Below are 23,839 nucleotides of genomic sequence, written 5' to 3'. Positions count from 1 at the left end.
AAAATAGTTATGCTAACAGGAAGGTCCGAGATGTGTCCTACATGGTTGGTGAGAAGGTTATGTTGAAGGTTTCGCCCATGAAGGGTGTTATGAGATGTGGGAAGAAAGGGAAGTTGAGTCCTCGGTTCATTGGGACTTTTGAGGTGCTTCGTAGGATTGGGGACGTGGCTTATGAGCTTGCTTTACCACCCAGCTTGTCGAATGTGCATCCGATATTTCATGTTTCTATGCTCCGGAAGTATATTGGAGATTTGTCTCATGTTTTTGATTTCAGCATGATTTAGTTGGATGATGATTTGACTAATGATGTAGAGCCAGTAGCTATTTTGGGTCGTCAAGTTCGAAAGTTGAGGTCAAAGGATATAGCTTCGGTGAAAGTGCAGTGGATAGGTCAGCCCATGGAGGAGGCTACCTGGGAGACCGAGCGAGAGATGTGGAGCAGATATCCTCACCTGTTTGAGGCTTCAGGTATGTTTCTTGACTCGTTCGAGGACGAACGTTTGTTTATGTTGGGGAGGATGTGATGACCCGACCAGTTGTCTCATGAGTTACCGCTCTGTTTCCCCCATTTTGCTTCTGTATGATCCGTTATCTGTGTTTAGTGGTATCGGGTTGGTCAGATCGAATACGGAATGATTTTGGTAAGGTTTGAGACACTTAGTCTCTTTTGAGGAAGTTTAAGTTGGAAAAGCCAACCAGATGTTGACTTATGTGTTAGATGACTCGGATGTGGATTCTGATAGTTCAGTTAGCTTCGGAGGTGATTTGGGACTTAGGAGTGTGATCGGAATGGGTTTTGGAGGTTCAGACTTGATTTAGGCTTGAATTGGCGAAGTTGATATTTTGGCGATTTCCGGTTGATAGGCAAGATTTTGATATAAAGGTCGGAATGGAATTCCAAGAGTTGCAATAGTTTCGTTGGGTCATTTGGGATGTGTGTGCAAATGTTTAGGTCATTCGGACGTGGTTTGGTTGGGTTTTTTATCAAAAGCGGAATTTGGAAGATTTTAGAAAGTTTGGCTTGAATCCGATGTGTTTTGGGTGATTTGATGATTGGAACAAGTTTGAATAAGGTATTAAGATATGTTTGTGCTTTTGGTTGAGGTCCCGGGGGCCTCGGGGTGATTTCGGATGGTTAACGGAGAAGTTGGATTTTTGTTGTAGCTGCTGAATTGTTGTTTCAGGTATTTTCGCACCTGTGGATTGGGGACCGCAGGTGCGGTGACGCATATGTGAGAGAGGGGCCGCAGAAGCGACCAGAAGTATGTTTGACTGGGACCGCAGAAGCGTCTAGGAGAATCGCATCTGCGATATCACAGATGCGGGCGAGGAACCGCAGATACAGATGGCTGAGAACTTAAGAGGTTCCGCAGAAGCGGACGTAGAACCGTAAATGCGGTACCGCAGATGCGGAAATGTCTGGGCAGAACATATAAGTTATTTCATTCGCGATTTTGAGTTATTTTCACCATTTCTACTTCTGCTATGGAGCTTTTTGGGCGATTTGAAAGAGGGATTGTAAGGGAAATTCATTGAGGTAAGGAATTTGGACTTAAAACTCATTCCTATGCTACTATTTCATGGATTAAAACTGGAAATTATGGAAATTAAGGGTGAAATTCAGGGAAATCTAGGGTTTAGAATTGGAGATCTATGATCGAGGATTTGATGGACCATTTGTGGTCGGATTTCTGAACTTTTGATATGTATAAACTCGTTGGAAGATAAGGAATCTATTGATGTAAAAATTATTGAATTCCAAGATGTGGGCCCAGGGGTCGGGTTTTGGTAATTTCGAGTTTTGTATCGTATTCTGATTATTTTTGCTTGGGCTTCGTTCCCTTAGCATATTTTGACGTCCTCATCCTGATTTTGGATAGATTCGACGCGAGTGGAGGCCGATTCGAGGGGCAAAGGCATCGTGAGCTAGAGATTTGACCGGATCGAGGTGAGTAATGATTGTAAATGATGTTCTGAGGGTTTGAAACACAGGATTGCACATCGTAGTGCAATATTGAGGTGAGGCACACGCTTGATGACGAGTGTGGGGTCGTGCACTATTTAGGGATTGTGACTGAGTCCGTCCCGAATGATTATTTTACCGCGTATTTGACTGAAATCTATTTGCTATCATTATTATTTGGGATGAATGCCATATTTGGGCCTTGTGCCAACTATTTGAACCCTTCGGGGATTTTTACTAGTATTTCCTCACTGTTTTGACTTTATACTTGAACTCAGTCATATTATATTTCTTTGTTTTCGTACTCATCCATGTTTACTTTGTTTTAACACTTAAATAATATTTTGGGCTGAGAAACATGTTTTACTACTGCCCGAGTGGCTTGTGAGGATTTTGATTGAGTAAGGCCGAGGGCCTATGTTGTGAGGAAACATTTGATACTGATTATAATGCCGAGGTCCTGAGATACGTACGCCACGAGGTGGCTTGATTGATATGAGGCTGAGGGCCAAGTGATGATACCACGAGGTGGCTTGATATTGCGCTTAGGTCGTAAGGGGCCCCTCCAGGAGTCTGTACACCCCCAGTGTGCGCGGGTACCCATTGTGATGTGAGATTGAGCCTGGGGGGCTGGTATTGTTCTAGGTGACTGCCCGAGGGGCTGGTACTGTTCTAAGATGTTGCCCGCGGGGCAGATTTGTTGATATTGTGCCCGAGGGGCGAGCATTTATGTGTTTAATTTTCATAATTGACTATCAATTACCTGCTTAATTATTGAAAAAAATTGAGTTAAAGGATTTTATCTATCTTTCACTGATTTACTGATTTTAAATGGTTTTACGGCTTCATTATAGAATGCTTTGTGCTTTGCGTGATTTCTTACTTTCAGTCCTTATTTACATTTGTTACTCACTGAGTTGGAGTACTCACTTTAGTCCCTGCACCCCTGTGTGCATATTCAGGCATTGCGGATCCTGCTAGTTCGAGTTGAGAGCTCCCGGTAGATATCGGAGTCCACGAGGCAGCTGATTGACGTCTGCAGTCCCGTGTTTCTCCCTCTTTATCTTTTCTATCTCTTATCAGACATTTGTAATAGTTCGTAGACTCTTTAGACTTGTATTAGGTTTTATAGATGCTCTTGACTAGTGACACCCCGGTATCGGGCTGTGTTGGGTTGTCCTTCCGCATAATTATGATATTATCTGCTATTTAGTATTATTAAATCATGATTTAGACTGTTTTTCTTACTGTTTAACGATTTAACATTGAATTGGGAATAGTTGGCAAGCCTTGTCTTCACGAGAGACGCCATCACGACCGGGTCCGGATTTAGGGTCGTGACATGATGCAACTACTAAAAATATCTGATGTGTCACAGTCACTTCGTGGGTCAATTTGGCCAGATGCTGTGTATACGAGATTTGATACGTGGTTCAAACAATTGGTAAGTTTATCCTGATAATGTTATAACAATATATAGGTAAATAATATTTGTAAGTTATGCTAACTTATGAATATTTTAACACTATGTAGGTAAATGATCCAAATAATGGTGTAAATTAATTTTTGATAGATATATCTTGGGGACTGGGGCTTTAGGTCACAACAATGTCTAAGTACGTAGTGAATGGTTATAAGTTTCATACAGAGGATTGCTCTAAAAATAAAAATAGCAACAACATCAAGGTGTGGGTTCAAGGTGGTGATGGCAATCAAGTTGAAGATATTGAATATTATGGTATGCTCAAAAAAATAATAGAACTAGAATATACAGGTTGGCCATATAAGAAATTGATACTCTTTAGATGCATGTGGTTTGACCCAAATCCAACAAGAGGTACAAGAGTACACAACCAATACAACATAATTGAGGTTAATCATACGAGAGAGTATGATCGCTTTGATCCTTTCATAATTGCACATAATATTAGGCAAGTGTATTATGCTACTTATCTATTGCGGCGGAATAAGTCCGATTGTTGGTTTGTAATAAAAACTAAGTCTGTAGGTAGGGTGGAAGTCGAGAATGTGTTAGATGTTGCATGTAAAAACGATATCTCCAGTGTTCACCAAATAGTGGACGTTCAGTTAGAAAATGATTTGGGACATCCTGAATGCATATTGGAAGAAGTTGATATAAATGAAGTAACAATTATAGAAAATGAGGATGAAGAATAAACTGATGAAGCTCAAACAAGTGAGGACGAAGAATTCTCGGACGAGGAACAATACGTTTTTGAGCTTTAAAAAGTTGGGTTTTTAAAGCACTCTCGTTTTATAGCTAGTTTCTTATATGTTTCAATCTAAATATGCATTATATTATGTAGATGGAAGGCAAAAGTCAAGGTAACAATGACCCTACTGGTTCTCGGGGTCGAGAAAAGGCTAGGAAGGGAAAGAAGAGGGTGGATAATAATACTCTCTCTTTTCCACCCTCTACAGAGAGGCTTATGTCTTATCCTCCACCACACAGCTATACTGAGCTGCCACAGCATAACGAGCCTTACACCTTCAACCAAACACCAGGTCTTTCATCACAGGGTCATAGGACTATACGTTTGATATATAGTCCAGCTGCCTCACGACTACGTAGATCGCAACCATCTATATCACATTCCTACATATCACATCCACATGGATCGTATCCATCCATGTCACAGCCACTCGAGTTACAACCACTCGGGTCACAGCCATCAGTATCATAGCCACTTGGGATCCATCCAGATATGTCGCAGTCACAGGGATCGCAGCTATCTTCATCAACGACTCCATCTATTTCAGGACTTCGCCTGCGAGATAGTAACTCTGACCCCCCTACACCATCCACACATGCCTCTAATACACATGCTTTGGACGATGATGATGATGGTGATGAGTAAGTGCATTATGATTAATATAGCATGATCATCATAGTCCCTAAGGGTGATGGGTAAGAGTTATTTATTATTTTTGCGTTTATTGTTTTATAACGATTTTACTAAGATATTTATGTGTTTTTATTGTTAAATTGAAGGTTTATCCCGAGTAATAAGACTACGAGGATAATCACCAAAACCATTAGAAAGCTTTATGATGACCCTTATGCGACTTGGACTGATTTTCCATTCTCGCTGAAGGAGCAAATTTTCAATCAATTTAAGGTATAAATGTTCTTTTAATAAGTTTAATAATTTATATTTATGATATTTCCATATTATAATTAACTTTTGAAATACAGAGCAAGTGTGTATGGGAACACCGCTATAACGCGGAAGTGGCTGCAAATTTTCATCATAAAGCTCGCTAGCGATTGTCGGATGCTTTCTCCAATGCTAGAAAGAAGAACAAGAAGCATGACTTGTTACTTCAAAATTTATTGGATGATTTACCAAGCAAAATGACTTACCGCAAAGTTCTTAGAGAAGAGGGAAAAAGAAAAGAAAGTTCGTACATCTGAGAAGGGAAGCTCCTTGCACACTGGAGATGCGATCAGCCTAAGGACAATAAAAAGAAGATTGGTATGTAATTGCTTAAATTATTTTAATTTTGAAAGTATATCTATTCTGTTTATTAACTAAATTAATTTATTTTCAGGAAAAAAAGTTGGGGCATCCAATGAACTATGATGAGTTATTCAAGGAGACTCATATTGTAAGGAAGAAGAAAGAGACAGATCAAGAAAGGTGGGTCGAGGACCGAGCCTCGACTGTATATGTAAGACTTTACTTTTATTTAAGTATTTTAATTTACTTTTATATAAATTTTGAAATACTAAATCAATTTAAATTTTCGTATAGGGTCGCTACCAAACTAACGTGGAGGAATTTATCCGCACTCAGGGTAAATCGGGCGAGCCAACCCAACCTTCGGACGAGGATGCTGAAAGAATATGGATGGAGTCTGTTGGCGGTCCAAAATAGGGGAAGGTATACGAGCTTCCTACTAAAACGTTCCATCGCTATAAGTGTGGAATGCAATGAATAGGGACTTCCTTGCAAGGCGCACAACTTAATGGGGAGAGCCTCTCCACTATGCGGGAGATTGTGACAAAGCTCACATCCGAGCTAGAAGCGGCCAAGTAAAGAGAAAGGGTTAGAGATGCTCAATTCCTTAGCATGCAAGCTCAGATCAGAACTCTCCTATCTACTGGAGATTTTCCGTTGCCCCGATCTCGTGAGTCATCGCCAGAGGCTCGACTTGCACGTGATCATTCCTCTCATCCTCCCCGTGATCGTTCTTCCCGTCCTCCACAAGACCCTTCTCGATCCCGTCTTATAGATGAAAGTTCATCAGACGGTGATGATGATGTTGTACAAAACACTCCTTGATTTTTATATACTTTGAACTAGACAAATAGAACCCGTTTTGAACTAGTTGTAATAAGTTTTAACCTGGTTTTGGATTTTTATGTTCAATTGAACTTTAATTTGTTAGTTTTAATGTATTTATTGATTGATTGATTGATTGATTGTTGTTGTTGTTGTTGTTGTTGTTTTATGTTGCTATTAGGTGTATTGATATGCTGGCAGGTGGTGTAGCTGCCAAAACAAGCACTTTATGCCAAATTTAAAACCCAGAAAACCGACCAAAGTTGGTCGATTTTTAATAAAAAATATATTTTTCTGCAAATTACCGACCAACTACCGACAAAAGTTGGTCGGTTAATGAATAAGGAATTCCCAGAATTCAACATTACCGACCAACTTTGGTCGGTATTGTTAAATTTTAATTTTTTTAAAAAAATATATATATTTATTTACCGAGTAACTTTGATCGGTAATTTTTTAAATTTAATAATTAATAAAAAAATATAATTTAAATACACCGACCAATTTTGGTCAGTAAAATTAAATTATTAAAATATGTTTCTGACCAAAGTTGGTTGGTAATTGTTTTAAATTCTTCAGATGGTTGTTTTAACATACCGACCAACCTTGGTCGGTAATTATCGACCAACTTTAGTTGGTATATTAAAACGACCATCAAAATAGCGACCAAGCGTATTTGGACGGGTTTTGGTCGGTAATTAGCCATAACCGACCGACGTTGGTTGGTTTTTCTGGTCGTTATTTACTGGATTTCTAGTAGTGTTAAGCCGGGAAAGAAAAAGAGAAGCACAAACATAAAAAACGCTTAAATTAGATGCAAAAAAAAAAGCAAATAATAAAGTAAAAATTCGAAATTCAATTTGTGTACAATTCAAGTGACATGTGAATATTCCAAGAAACATTGCATTGTACCTCCATTAGATTTTTACCACCACTCCACTCTCCTTTGCAACAAGAAACAGCCAAGGTACCAAAATCAATTTGTGTACGAGTTCAGGTGACATTAGATCCAAGAAACTCACCATTTGTGACTCTTGATATTTACCTGTCTTTCGCAATATGTATATGGGCAGCACATTTACAAATAGCCTTTCACAACCTCGAGAGGTCCACACCTTGAAGCAACCCCCCCCCCCCCCCCCCCCACCAACGACAAAAAAAAAACAACCAAACAGACCCCTGCCATCACCTTTAAGAAATACTATAAATTCAAGTCCTCAATTTGAATCTCTCTACACAGAATATTGCACTATAAGTTTATAACTAAAGATATATTGTTGCAACTACTACTACTACTAGCCTTACTAGTGTTCTTTCCATTGTAGTAGTAAGTCAGTTGCTTTAGTACTATAATTCAATTATTAACAGCAATGGCCTTCTCTGGTGGGCAATCTTATGCAGTTTCCACAACTTTTGATCCCTTGCAACAAAATTCCTGGGGTTCTAAACCTCATGTTTCATCATGTTCGTTCAACAACATCACCTTTAGAAAATGTGACAAGTCCAACATCTTGTCAAGAAAGCCTCTCTATATTTCAGCAGTAAGTGGATTTGGGCATATTGATGAATCAAAGGAGTCCAAATCTAGAGACCCTTTAGTCCAATGAAATGCATATGAAGCTAGTCGGCCGCAGTCGATACCAATCAGCATTGAGTTTGGGCAAGAAGCTCAGGCTGCTGCTGCTCAGAAGCTCAAGATTGGACTCTATTTTGCAACTTGGTGGGCTTTGAATGTAGTATTCAACATTTACAACAAGAAGGTGTTGAATGCATTCCCATTTCCATGGCTTACTTCCACTCTTTCTCTGGCTGCTGGCTCTCTAATGATGTTGGTTTCTTGGGCTACTAGAATTGCTGAAACTCCAAAGACTGACTTTGATTTTTTGAAAGCCTTGTTTCCTATAAGTAAATTATGAATCTTCAAAAGTTCATATTTGGACATTGAAACTCAGGTTCTAAATGTTTCTTGTATTGTTTTTAGGTTGCTGTGGCACACACAATTGGGCATGTGGCTACAACAGTGAGCATGTCAAAAGTTGCAGTTTCCTTTACTCACATAATTAAGAGTGGAGAGCCTGCTTTCAGTGTTTTTGTTTCAAGTTTACTTTTGGGTGAAACTTTCCCATTGCCAGTGTACCTTTAACTTATGCCTATTATTGGTGGTTGTGCACTTGCTGCCATTACTGAGCTCAACTTCAATCTAACAGGTGAACAAGAAAATGCATGTTTCACCTTTTTGACCACCCCCTTAATTACAATCTAGATTTTAGGCTGCATTATATCTGCCATTAATTTTAGAATTCTGTAATTTTTAATCTTGATAACATGCAGGTTTTATGGGGGCACTGATATCAAACTTGGCATTTGTATTCAGAAACATATTCTCAAAGAAAGGGATGAAGGGGAAGTCAGTTGGAGGGATGAATTACTATGCATGTCTTTCAATGATGTCTCTTTTGATTCTGACTCCTTTTGCTATTGTTGTTGAGGGTCCACAAGTATGGGCACTTGGATGGCAGAAAGCAGTCTCCCAAATTGGCCCAAATTTCATATGGTATGTACATAGTTTTTAGAGAAAACATCACTTTGGTTATATTTGTAAATCTCCACAATTGACGTTAAAAAAATAATACAAATGTCATGTAAAGGTACTTAATTGAATGAAAGATCCCAAATCACTTTCAGTTGGTTTGAAGCAGTGTATGTCATCTCACATGTTTCCCTTTGGAATCAGGCTCATATGTGTGGTTCTGGTTTGCATAATAAAAAAAAGGCAGTCTGATCCACTAAGCTTTCACTATGCATAGGGTCCGGAAAAGGATCGGATCGCAAGAGTCTATTGTACGCAGTCTTACCCTGTAATTCTGCAAGAGGTTATTTCCACAGCTTGAACCTGTAACCTTCTAGTTACATGGCAACAACTTTACCAATTACGCCAAGAATCCCCTTTTGTTTGCATAGTAAAAGTGGTCCAAAAAACTCACAAGAGCTTAAAAAATACTGTAAACCGAATATTTGAAAGATTCTGTAAACTGATGTCTGTTTGATTGCTATTTTTTTTTGTTAGGTGGGTAGTGGCCCAAAGTGTGTTCTATCACTTTGTACAATCAAGTCTCTTACATGTCCCTAAATGAGATCTCTCCACTCACATTTAGCATTGGTAACACTATGAAGAGAATTTCTGTCATAGTCTCATCCATCATCATCTTCCAAATTCCAATACAACCATTTAATGCCCTTGGTGCTGCCATTGCAATCTGTGGAACTTTCCTCTACTCACAGGTAAATAGATTTCAAAAGTAGTTATATTATTTGATATTGTCAGTGTCAGTTTCTTTTCATATTTACTTGGGGACCAATAAAGATCCATCAACTGATCAATCTAGCATATGGACAACTTGTTACTTCATCCTAGAGTTATCACTGCACACCATGCTTAGACAACTAGAAGGATTGTGACCACTCAAGAGAAACCTTTGATTCACTTATAAAAATTAGAGCTAAATTTGTTTTTCTTGTTTTATTATTGCAGGCTAAGCAGTAAGTGAAGTTTGGCGAGGTAAATGAAAAGAAAGGTGGAAGTAAAAAAAAGACAGCACTAGACTAACAGTTGTTGTAGATGAGATAAGATCATATATCTTAGTGACTATTATTTTTTCTTCCTAGCAAATGACTGGAAACGTCAAGAAAACCAAAATGCTGCCTCATCCAAGCTGCAACTCTCATCCAAAAATTTCTATCAACATTTCTACTGTAGATAATATGAGAATATATTGTATGAAGTGTTCAATGATTATAAATTCTAAATATTCAGTTAGCTCTATTTCATATTTGGAATTATTTACCTGTAAAACAGTACGGTTGAATTTGTTACGTGCTTTATAGACAAGCGAACTGATTTGATCCGAAATGATAAATAAATTAGATTAAAAGTAAGACTTAGCGATTAGAATCGAAAGAAATGGCAAGCCTGACTCAGAGAGCAATGCCATCCGAGGACATAAATAAGAGCAATGTAAAACAAAAAATAAAGTTATTTTATTTAGCTTGAGAATATATATAATGCATCATAAGTTTTGCTAAAGATTTCGTGTCTTACCATGGTTATTGAGTCTACTATTTATAGTTATACCTAAGGAAACAAGGTCCTACGATTAAGCCCCTTTTAAATGACAATAAAGGCGAATATTAATGAATATGTAACAGCAGGCCATGAATGATATTCTCTGCAACGGCTGTCCATTTAATACCAGGGAATATTCTTCATTGAATGCTATCCGATGGCAAGCATTTGATCCCAACCACGTTGATCATATTCCCTTCGGGGTTAGTCCGATGTCAATCACAACTGTTGTTCCCAGTACTGGTTAATACACAATTTACTTTCTACATGTCTTCGGTTCCACGTGTCATGTTGCCAATTGTTCATTGAATGTAAACTAATTTTACCCTATACAGATAGTCCCCCTACTTTCCGGTGGCATAGTCACCAGGAAGTTGGTGAAGATCCCTTTCTTGGCTAGAAATCTTCTGAAAACCTTCTGAACAGTCTCTGACGCTTTAAAGGACGCACGTCTTCTGGCATTTAATACCCTAAACACGTTTTGCCCCATGATTTAACAATATTTTTGCCGGTTCTCGAGGTAATCATGAGCATGATTTTTTCCATATATATCTATACTTATACTCATCATCTTACCTATTTCACTTCTAAAATTTTCATAAGTTTCTTACCTTTTTTGCACTTAACCTTCTTTTTCTTTCATCTCTTTCCGATTTTCTTCAAAAACTTCGCCGTGTTCTTGCTATTATGGCTTCTTTCACTGAATCATTTAAGAACTCTGGTCTTTTCTTCGGTGGAGGCCCGAAGAGAAGCAAAGATAAAGAGGTTGATGTCGATGTTGATCCTGCTATGGTAAGCACCATCATACCAAAACACTTGAGCACTATTAATGACTTCCAAGATAAGTTTCCCTCTGTGCATCCACGGACTTGGGTTGTTAGAGGTATCGTTATTCTATTCATCCTTCCAGTATTCCTAGTGTGAAGGAGGACTATAACTACCCAGACCTTAATATCATTGCTCCTGACCTGGTAGAGCAGGTTACCTTCACTAAGAAGGATTTTACGTGTGTCTATACGTACCCCTTTACTTTGGGAACATTTTCTTTGAGCGGGGGACTTGACCCCATGATCTTGGAGTGGTACCATCGGTAACAGGTCTACTTGGCATAAGTAGGCCCTTCTGTGTGGCGAACGGTAGCCTGTCGACGCCGGCTGTGCACAGAGATGTGGAAAACCCTAATCCTAGCACATATGATGAACCTCTAATCCCCCAAAATGTTTAGTAGGAGAGTAACAAATTTAAGCAAATGTGGTCACCACGCCCTACTTACCAACGTGGATGATGACAATGATCGTGGGTCGATGGAGAGGTTTTTCATCATTGCTAATAAGGATATCATTCTGACCACAACTCCATCCTTTCCTGAATCATGGAGTCGTTCACGTAAGTTTATAATTTCTTAATCTTTTTCCTTTGTAAAAAGTCTGCTCCTCATCATTCTTGACCCTTTTGTCTTCGTTATTTGAGCTACTAAGTGAACACCACCAAGGGTTGAAGGCCCAGACCAATGGATTCAGAAGATTCTGGACATTACAAACCTAGAAACCTACCGTGGACAGAGATGGCCCCAAAATATGGATGGAAGGCCAAGAACTACGATAAACAGATTCTTTCTACTTTCCTCCTTTGTATGTACATAAGTAAATTTGCTAACCATATATTTTTGTTTGATTCAGGATTCTCGCAAGGCTCTATTATCTGCCCTAAAGTCGAGGTTTTAGCTAATTCTGAGGAGGCTGCGAGATTGCTGCAAGATGCTCTCACTCGGAGCAGTGCCCACGGGATTGCTTCCGGTGGGGGCACTTCCTCTCAAAGTCCCCAGCCAGAGAACAAGCGACCAATAAGGCGACTCTCTTTCTCGGTTGGGGATAAAAATAAGAAAGTAAAGGAGGGCACACCTTAGCCGGCCGCAATCGTCATTAAAGATTACAGGGAAGCTAGTGATGAAGAGGCTTCCCTTCAATGGAGACAACGATCTTCATCAGCTCAACTGAATGCTCAACCGAATGCTCAACCAGGAGAGCTTTTAGAACTGACCGATGAAGAGGCCCAAGCACTGTGGGGCGAGATGGATCTGGTAGATAATGCCAACTTCCGTTGTCCTATTCCGTTGTTGTTCCTAGTCCAAGGAGTTTGGGGCCCGGGCCTTTTTTCAATTTGGTTAATGAGCAATCGATAATTAGCATTGCTCCTGTTGCACCTATTTCTCAGCCTACAATACAAACAACATGACGCCCCTCTACACCAGTTGCTCCTACGCTACCAGCATCCATTGCATCCTCTCTGTCGGCCACAGATGCCCGAGAGAAGGGTGCTTCTCTACCCAGTCCCCTGACCACGGTAATTTGGGGTACAATTACTCACCCCTTCTCCTAATCCCCGAGAAAAGAGGAGTGTCACTCTCTCAGTTTCAAACCTGTTGTCCAGGCTGGTGGAGCTTGCCAACTACCTGAAGCTGTTGGCTTCAGAGAAAGATAAGAATAAAATACACTCCTTTATGGGAAGTTCATGTTGAACAATGTCATGCACAATGCAGCAGCGGTACCGTACTTGTTCTCTTGTTGCTTGATCTTTGTTTATCTATTATTATGGGTTTTCTGACTTGGATATATGTTTTGTAGGCCAACTTATTTGCCTTCGAGGGCCTTCAGAGATTGATCCTTTATAAGGAGGGACTTATGTCCGACCGGGATTAGTTGTTGGTCAAAAGGAATTAACTTGACATGTGCCTCCCAGTGCTAGAGGCAAAGGCTACTGAAGCGGCCAAGCTTAAGGCCTGGTTGCAGCACAGTGAGCAGAAAGTGATGGCCCACAGCCAAGAAGCCACTCAGGTACATGCACGACTTCAAGAAACTTAGGCTAGATGGGCTGAGCTTCAAGATGCTGCTCTTGCTGCTGCCGAGTGCGAGTCTGCCTATGTTGAGCAAATAAATAACTTGGAGGCAGCCTTGAGCTCTAAAAGCGAAGAGGCTGCTACCGCCGAGGAGAAGCAGGCCCAGATGGAAGATAGGTTTAAGAAGATCATGGATCAAAACAGGGTTCACATATCCGAGCGGGATGGTCTCCAGGCCGAGGTTGATAAGCTTAAGTCAATAATCCAGTTCCAAGAATATTCCCTCGTATTTGAAATGACGTACACTATGTATCATATAAGGAGAAAAACCTTGGAGGATTCCAAAGTGAGCATCGTTGGTATTGATGACGAAATCTCCATAGCCCAAGCATTGGAGTTAACTGCGGGAGAGCATCTCCCAACTAAGCCTGACGCAATTGACTCTTCAAGTACAAGTTCCAAGTATTCGAGACCTAAGTAGGAACTTGAAGAGAATAATGATGAAGGTCTAGGTCCCACACCGGAGGCAGATCTACCCACTTTTCTCGGGAGCGTAGATGCCTCTCTCCCCCCGAGTTTTTTTGGCGATGATGTTTAGATTTTTCCTCTTTTCTTTTGTTATTTTCCTTTATACTTTTGTACTTAAGTCGTTTGGAATTTTGATAAATAAAGAAAACTTTATCTTAAGTATTGCGTAAAGTTTCAAATTAGATAAGGCTTCGGGTGTATTTTCTTCCGATAGCTTTTTGTTCCGAGCATAAATTCTTCCAGAACCAACCCTTTACTATAAGGATTTCATAATAGAGGGCCCTCTTATGTTATCACAGGCAATCTCCATTAGTATTCTGAATTGGCAAATTATGTATTCCCAAAAGAAGTTGATCACTTCGCGCTCACTGATCTTTTGGCAAGGACCTACTTCAACCCATTTAATGAAGTAATCGGTTAAAATTAAAAGGAATCTTACCTTTCCGGGACTCGGTGGCAGCGACCCAATTATATCCATCCCCCATTTCATAAATAGCTATGGTGATAGTACCGAATGCAAGAGTTCTGGTGGTTAGTGTACCAATTATGCATGGCAGTGACATTTGTCGCATTTCTGAATGAACGACTTTGCATCTTGTTCCATCCGGGGCCAGTTGTATCCTTCCCTAACTAGCTTTAGCACGAACAAATCTGCACCAGAACAGTTCCGAAAAATTCCTTCATGGACCTCTCTCATCAACGTAGTCCGCCTCCAAGGCTCCTAAACATCGGGCCAACGGACCTTGGAATGATCTCATATATAATTTTCCACCTAGGCGGCTGTACTGACTCGCTTTGGTGTGTAGTGCTCGGGAGGCCTTCGGGCAGCTTTCCATGCCGAAGATAATTGATGAACTTATTCCTCCAGTCCCAAACCAGGTTGGTTGTATTTACTTCACAATAGTAGTCCACATCAAGTATCGAATTCATAAGTTGAACGACACCGGAGTCATATCCTTTCATTTTCGTGGACGACCCAAAATTACCCAATGCATCTGCTTCTACGTTTTCTTTCTCTCGAGATGTGCGTGATCGACCACTCCTTGAATCATGCAAGCAAAGTTTGAACTTTAATCACGTACTGTTGCATGCGTTCCTCCTTCATGTAGAAAATCATGTACACTTTGTCTACTACCAGTTGCAGGAATCACATTTGATTTCTATGACCTCGGAGCCAAGTCCTTGGGCCAGTTCACCTGCAACCAAAGCTTTATACTCGACTTCATTGTTAGTTAACGAAACAATTTTTATGGTCTGCCTCAAGGTTTCCCCTGAAGGCATTATTAGGACGACCCCGATTCCGGACCCTTTTCATATTGGAAGTTCCATCCGTGAAAAAATTCCAAACTCCTGATGTCGTTTCTGATGCCAGCACCGCTTCTTTAGCAGCCAAGGGCAATAACCCAGGACTAAAATCGGCCACAAAGTCGGCCAAAACTTGTGATTTGATTGCAGTCCTAGGCTTGTATTCAATATCGAACTCACTAATTTCGACTACCCTTTTGGCCAATCAGACTGACAACTCAAGCTTGTGAAGAACATTTCGTAAGTGGAAGGTCGTCACAACAACTATCAGGTGGCACTGAAAATAAGGCCTAAGATTTTGAGAGGCGACTATGGGAGCTAAGGCCATTTTTTTGTGGTGCGGATAACGAGTCTCCGCTCCTGAAATATTTTTCTAACATAATAGAAAGGAAATTGCGTACCTTCATCCTCCTAGACTAAAACGGCACTTACTTCTACCTCAGAGATAGCTAAGTATATTAGCAGTTGTTCACCTTCCCCTAGTTTCGATAATAGCAGGGGGCTTGATAGATAATATTTCAGGTCTTTCAATGCCTGCTGACATTCCAAAGCCCATTCAAAATTGTTCTTTTTCTTTAGAAGAGAGAGGAATTGATGATATTTTTCGAGGATCGAAAGATGAACCTGTTTACAGCGGCCAATCTTCCGGTTAGCCTTTGGACTTCTTTTATGCATGTCAGCTGGTCCAGGATGTCTTCGATGTCTTTGGTCTTATCGGGATTTACCTCGATCCCCCTTTGTGAAACCAAGAAACCCAAGAACTTACCGGAGCCAACCATGAACGCGCATTTTTTTGGGTTGAGCTTCATGTTGTGTTTCCTCAAGATATCAATGGTTTCTTGGAGTTGTTTTAAATTATCACCTGTATTCAAAGACTTGACCAACATGTCATATATATACACTTCTATCATTTTACCTATTTGCATCTAGAACATCTTGTTCACGAGCCTCTGATAAGTGGCTTCAGCATTTTTAAGTCTAAAGGGCATCATATTGCAACAATGTGTGCCAAAGTTCATTATGAATGAAGTTTTCCTGATCCCCCGGGTTCCTCTTGATATGATTGTACCCGTAATAGGTATTGAGGAAACTCGTTAACTTGTGCCCAGCTGTTGTATCAATCATTTGATAAATGTTTGGCAACAGGAATGAGTCTTTAGGGGACACCTTATTCAAGTCTTCATAATCTACGCACATTCGAAACTTGTTATTCTTTTTCGGAACCACAACTATATTAACTAACCATTAGGGATACTTTACCTCCTAGATTGCACCGATGTCAAGTAGTCGAGTTACCTCTTCCTTAACGAACTTGTTTCTGACCTCGGCTATTGGGCATTTCTTTTACCTCACCAGAGGGATGCTCTGGTACAGGCTTAGCTCGTGCACGGCCACATCTAGTGGGATACCTATCATATCCGAGTGTGACCATGCAAGAAAATCAACATTAGCTTTAAGGAAATTAATAAATCCTAACCTGAGTTTGGGATTGAGTCATGTTCCCAAGTGAAACTTTCTCTCTACGAATTCCTCAAACAAGGCCACTTGTTCGAGTTCTTCTGTTGTGGATTTAGTCGTGTCGGTCACTTTCGGTACCTGAAAGTATCTTGGTACATGGTGGGATTCCGATGACTCCTCGCCCTTATCATCTTCACTTGACACGGGGGAAGGCGTCGGTTCTTATAATTGTTATTTGCTGGGATCCTTCCCTTTACTATCGGGAGTCAACATTGCATTCAGTTCTCTTGCTGCCGGTTGATCTCCTCGTATCTGGTTGATCCTCTTTGAGGTCATCTCATGTAACCATGGTCTATCGAGAATTATGTTGTAGCCTATGTCACTGTCCACCACTTCAAATAAGGTGGTCTTCGTGGTCCCTTCGACATTCGTGGGCAGCAATATCTCTCCTCGGGTTGTCATAATTACCAAGTTGAACCCGGTGAGGAGCTTTGTTGCCAGAATGATACTTCCCGTTAATTTGGATTGTTCCAGCACTCTCCATTTAATTATGTTGGATGATCTCCCTAGTTCAACCAAAACACGTTTAATCTTGAAATCTAGAAGTCCATCGGGGTCCTCCTCCGTGAAAGTGATGTCGTCTTCGTGGAGTCTCTTGTTATCTGTCACTGATACCTTTGTTTTCTTTGCTGCCAAAAAGGTTATGCTATTGATTTCCTTCCCTCCGAAAATCATATTGATAGCCAATCGAAAAGGGTCTTCCCCTATCTTCAAGGGTTTTGCATTTTCCCAGCTGCGATCGTATTTTTTCTTGGCTCAAGAACTTCCTGAAATGGACGTTAACAGCGTTGCCACCTCCTCGCGTAGATGCAAACAATCCCTAGTTTTGTGGCCTTAAGTACCATAATATTCGCACCATAGGTTGGGATCCCTATGGCTGGGATCAAATCTGATTGGCTTCAGGAATCATTCTTCTTTGATATTCCTCATCGCTGATACCAACTCCACTACGCCGATTTTGCAATTATAATCCGACAACCTGGGGTAAGTGGAATCCTAGATCCCTGATACCTCTTTTTCTTATAATGACTTGTTGTTTCAGACGCAGTAAGTTCTTCTTTCGGGGGCGAATCTATTTGAGAACCGGAACCCTTTACTGCCCCGTCCCTTAGCTCTCTCGTAAGGCAAAAAGCAACCTTTAGAAATCGTCGATGTGCATCAATATCATCCTTAATCTTATCTCAGTTCTTATCTCTGTCCTCCTCTTAGTTGATGTCGGGAAATCGAGATGATCATCTTCTATACTTATCTCCGATTTATAGCGGTTATGGACATCCGCCCATGTCATGTCTTGGAATTCGAGCAGGCTTTCCTTCAATTTTTGGGAGGCATTAGAGCTCCTTGGTTTTAATCCCTTAGTAAATGCATCTACTGCCCATTCCTCTAGTACGACCTTTAGCAACATCCACTCTTTCTGAAATCTAATAACGAACTTCCGCAATAATTTGAACTCACCTGTGTGATTTTGAATATGTTCGTCGTCTTGGCTTGAACCTTTCTTGCCCCGGCATGGGCCTTAATGAATGAATCTACAAGTATTTCAAAAGTGTCAATTGAATGCTCGGGTAAAAGTGAATACCATGTCAAGTCCCCCTTCGTGAGGGTTTCTCCAAACTTTTTCAGTATGAACCAATTCGATCTCATGTCGAGCCAAATCGTTCCCCTCACAGCCGTTGTATAAGTTGTGATGTGCTCCCGAGGATCTGAGGTCCTATCGTATTTTGGGATGTACAGCATCCTGAACCTTTTCAGAATTAACTCTGGTGTTGCGCTCGGTTTGAATGGTAATTAAGTATATTTTTTTGAATTCGGACCCTTCAAAACTGGTGGTGCGCTTAGAATCTGGTCCATCGAGCGTGAAAATCATTCGTGTTCTAGTCCATCCACTCATTCATCTCCCTCATAAATCTCAAGAGTTCGGTTTTGAAGGGATCATTGTCATTATCATTACCGGATCCGCTACCGGTCCCCCGGCACCGTCAAAGCCGACCTCACCCCTAGGGGTATTTTTATCAACTCTTTGAGCCGTCTGATTTGCAGGAACGCCAGGCGGAGACGGACCTCTTCCATTTGCATTGTTGGAAGCACCTGATAATGCTTGCTTCAATTCTGTCATGACCTGGTCCTGCCTTGAGAGATGGCCCATGATGACCTTCTATTGCTCTTTCAAGATCCTTACTATTTCTGCAACGAGTTCGTCTTCTGCGTCATCGGGAGTTGTCTTACGCACATGTCATGGGTACTATCATCTTCGAACCAGGGTTGCATCGTCCCCCTCGTTGAGGGTGTCACTAATTAAATCCTGGTGTTGAGGTGGGTCCTCATGTCCCTCAACGTTGTGAGCGACGTTGACATCGTTAGCTGTCATTTTTTATTTTTGCTAAGAAACAAAGAATCAAACAAGCTAGTAATAAACGCAAGCATCAACCTAATACACAATAGTCTAAGCCCCATGGTGGGCGTCAAACTCTTTGCCCGTAAAACGGTACAGTTGAATTTATTACGTGATTTATAGACAAGCAAACTGATTTAATCCAAAATAAAAAATAAATTAGATTAAAAGAAAGACTTAGCGATTAGAATAGAAAGAAATGACAAGCCTGGCACCGGAAGCAATGCCTCCGAGGATAGAAATATGAGCAATGTAAGCAGAAAGTAAAGTATTTTATTTAGCTTGAGAATAGAATATTGTTTAAGTTTTGCCAAAGTTTTTCATGCCTTACAATGGTTGTTGAGACTACTATTTATAGCTATACCTAGGGAAACAAGATCCTAGTATCAAACCCCTCTTAAATGAAAGTAAATAGAGATATTGATGAATATGTAACGACAGACTATGAATGCAAATATTCTCTCCAGTGACTGCCCATTTAATGCTAGGGAATATTCTTCTTTGAATGCTATCAGATAAAAAGAATTTGGTTCCGATCACATTGATCAAATTCCATTCGGGGTCAGTTCGATGTCAATCACAATTGTTGTTACTGGTACTGGTTACTACATAATTTATTTTCTACCTGTCTTCGGTTCCACATGTCACGATGTCATTCAATCATTTAATGTAAACCCATTATTACCCTATACATGAATGTAACTAGAGGAGTTTAAAATCTTGTCTTAGAAACTAATTCTCCATACCTTTTTGACCTATGTAATTCATATTGACAAGAAGTTAAAGGAATTCACATAGAAAAAGAATATTAGTACTTTTCACAGTAGAAAGGTTCAAGCATAAATAGAAAAGCGGCCCCCTGTACTTGTAGTATTCATAGGGTGATAAGTTATGCTATTTTGTATTTTGATGATTTGCCAAACGTTCTCAAGGAACCATATAGGGACCAGGTGTGAATCAGTTTCATCGGTCGTCGTATAGTCAACTCCACAGTTTTAAAATTTGTTGCACTAAAAAAATTCTATCTCTTCTCACATGCCTACTCGTATATATAGAACATAATACAAGGTTTAACCTGACACTTGAAAACCTCAAAGCAGTTATAATAGAGAACTATGGAAAGCGAGATAGTAGTAGCAACAAGAAAAAATAAAGAAGAAAGCAAAGAAAGCAATAGGTAATAATGTTAATCTAAAAAAGTAAACACAAGGATAACACTAGTACTACTGATATGGACGGAAGTACAAGTATGGAAAGGAAAGAGGCTCATCTACTTACTAATCTACAACGCTAGTTCTCGACCTCCACATCCCCTATCAAAGGTCATGTTATCGGTAAGCTGAAGATGTGCCATGCCATGTCTTATCACCTCTCCCTAATATTTTTTTTGGCCTATCTCTACCTTTATTAGGACCCGCCATATCCAACCTTTCACACCTCCCCACTAGGGCATATGTGTCTCTCCTCTTCACATGCCCGAACCATTTCAGCCCCGCTTTTCGCATCTTGTCCACCACATAGGCTACACACACCTTATCTCGGATATCTTCATTGCTAATCCTATCCCTCCTAGTATGACCACACATCCATCTCAGCATCCTTATTTTTGCAACGTTTAACTTCTAAATATAAGAGGTCTTGACTGGCCAGCACTCCGCTACATACAACATAGTCGGTCTAACCACTACTCTGTAAAATTTACATTTGAGTCTTGGTGGCACATTCTTGTCGTACAAGATCTAGGATGCGAGCCTCTATTTCATCCACCCCGCTCCAATACGACGTCTGACATCCTCATCAATCTCTCCATTTCCTTGGATTATAGATCCAAGATACTTAAAACTATCTCCCTTGAGTGTGACTTGTGTGTCCAACCTCACTTCAATGTCATCCTCCCGAGTCACATAACTAAACTTACACTCCAAGTTTTATATTTTAGTCATGATCAACTTGAAATCTTTAGACTCCAGGGTCTGCCTCCAGACCTCCAGCCTAGGATTAACACCGCCTCGTGTCTCATCAATCAGAACTATGTCATCTGCAAATAACATGCACCAAGGTACCTCCCCTTGAATATGTCGTGTCAACTCATCCATCACCAAGGCAATTAGGAACGGGGTAAGTGTTGATCCCTGATGCAACTCCACCTCTACGGGAAAGTGTCCCGAGTCCTCTCCTACCATTCTAACTCGGGTCTTGCTCCATCGTACATATCCTTCCTTAGTGAATGCAATAGGTATACCTCTAGCCTCTAAGCATCTCTATAGAACCTCCCTAGGGATTTTGTATGCCTTTTCCAGACCGATGAACATTGTATGTAATTCTTTCTTCCTCTCCCTATACTGTTCCACCGATCTCCTAACAAGATGGATGGCTTATGTAGTTGAGTGCCCCGATATGAATCTGAACCGATTCTCAGAAATAGACACACCCCTCCTTATCCCCATCTCGACCACCCTCTCCTAGATTTTCATAGTATGGCTTAACAGCTTGATACCCCTATAGTTGTTGCAATTTTGAATATCACTCCTCGGGCATTCTTGCCTTCCTAAAAATGAAATTAAACAATCTCGTAAGCTACTCCAAACTTGCTCTTCCAGTACTCTTCTAAAATTTCACTGGGGTCTCGTTCGGCCCGGTAGTTCTTCCCCTGCTCATCTTGCGCATAGCCCCCGCAACGTCCTCCACCCTTACCCACCTACAATACCCACAATCACGACGACTCTCTGAGTGCTCCAAATCATCGAGCACAATATTTATATCCTTCTCTTTATTCAAGAGTCCGGAAGTATGTGTGCCATATATGTCTAATAACTGCATCTTCCACCAATACTTTGTCATCTTCGTCTTTAATGCACTTCACTTAATTTATGTTGCGGACCTTCTTTTTTCTTGCCTTAGCTAGCCTGTACATCTTCTTCTCTCCACCTGTGACTTCAAGTTCTTCATATAAGCACCGAACAATATGTGAAAAAATCACATATATTTCCATACCAAAGTCCAAACACACATGTAATCACCCTAATTTGTGATCGATAGGGGCAGATACTTTAGTTACGGGGTAGCTAATACTTTTTATTCGAATCTACTCCATAATTATATGTTTATTGTTAGAGAAAAAAGGCAATGATACTTTGCGCTCACCTATTTAAACAAGTTTGCTTTTTAATAAGTGAAGGTAATAAATTATCTTTATATTTGAAAATAATTTTGCTTAAACATTTTATTTTACCATAATGATAATCTTTTATAGTCATACAAATACTATGATATGTTGAAGAACTCAATTTATTGTGATATGTTTAAGGCCGTAAATTCTTTTTAAATAATTTTTTTTTTTGAATTTCATGTCCAATCAAATAGGATATTTTGTGTGTGTGGTTGGGGATTGTGAAACAATAGAGTAACAACTAGCAGAGTGTCCTCTTTATGATAAGGTTGAACAGAAGTGACGTTAAAAAGGGATTTTTCCTAAAGGTACAAAAGTAGGATAATATTTACCCGCTTTAGCTTGATTTTGAATTTTAAAAAGTAGTTAGAGTTTTTTTCTACGAGATATGTGAAAATTCGACTAAAACATACAACTTATATACAACACAACTTTTTAATATATAAAATTCTGTCACAACATACAACTTACATGTTGCATATAAAATTTTTATTTTTTACAAAATATGCAACTTACTACAATTTGCACACAATTATTTTGTACGTATTTTGTCTTCCTCTTCGACTTTTAGTATGAAATTCCAACCAAAACTATCTATAATCTTTATCAAATTCCCTCAAAATCGTTATATAAACTCCAAAAAATATTTCTAATCTTTGCAATAATACTCAATCCAAACAAATAATAATTTTGTAAAATTTGATTTTTTAATTTAAAACTTTAAAGCATTTTAATGGCTAAAAGCTTTTAATGGATTTTAATTAGATTTATTATTTTGGATAAAATGATTGAGATCTTCTCTACAGTGTCTAAAGCATAATTCTTTAATTTAATAGCTTGAAGCCTTAGTTATTGATGATGTAAAGCAAAAATTTCTAATTATATACATAAACATAAAACTGTAGCATCTAATTCTAACTGGATAGAAAGATTATATCTCTAAAATTCTTTGGAGGCATAAGAAAGTGGAAAGATTGAAACCTAAAATGGGAACATTGGAGCACAATTCCCTTACTTTGTATACAATTAATAAAGAGAATTTTACGAAAATATCTTAAATAAGTTTTAATTTATCAACCTCTAACCAATAATTATATACTTATCAAAACTAGTCAAGTACATACAAAAATTAAAAACCCAAATAAATTAAGATTCTTTTTCTCCAAGTGTAACGACCCGACCGGTCGTTTTAAGTACTTGCACTTCGATCGCCAGTTCTCGGGCATGACTAGTCTCGTATGATGTATTATGACTTATGTAAATCGTCGATTTTGGTCCAGTTCTCGGGCATGACTAGCCTCGTATGATGTATTATGACTTATGTAAATCGTCGATTTTGGTTTCCAGGTTAATCTGAATAGATATGGAAGAAAGATTCTCACCTTGAAGCTTTAAATTTGAAAGGTTTGACCAAGTTTTGACTTTTTAGTATTTGACCTCGGATTTTTATTTTAATGACTATGTTAGCTCCGTTAGGTGATTTTGGACTTAAGAGCGCGTCCAGTTTGTGATTTGAAGGTCAGTAGTGGAATTAGGCTTGAATTGGCAAAACTGGGAATTTAGCGATTTCCGGTCGGCAGTGGAAAATTTGATATCGGAGTCGTAATATAATCCCGAGAGTTGGATTAGGCTGGTAATTTCATTTGCGACATTTGTGCAAAATTTAAGGTCATTCGGACGAGGTTTGATAGGTTTCGG

The 23,839-nt window shown here is 39.6% G+C and overlaps 1 pseudogene; it reads left to right on the top strand.

Annotated features, from left to right (window-relative positions):
- Positions 1-3,571: 3,571 nt before the first annotated feature.
- LOC104215450 (glucose-6-phosphate/phosphate translocator 2, chloroplastic-like) lies at positions 3,572-10,098 on the top strand (annotated as a pseudogene).
- The last annotated feature ends 13,741 nt before the right edge of the window (positions 10,099-23,839 follow it).

This window comes from Nicotiana sylvestris, chromosome 5, assembly GCF_000393655.2.
Source record: "Nicotiana sylvestris chromosome 5, ASM39365v2, whole genome shotgun sequence".
In the NCBI taxonomy this organism is placed as follows: domain Eukaryota; kingdom Viridiplantae; phylum Streptophyta; class Magnoliopsida; order Solanales; family Solanaceae; genus Nicotiana; species Nicotiana sylvestris.
This window is presented reverse-complemented; position numbering and strand designations above follow the sequence as displayed.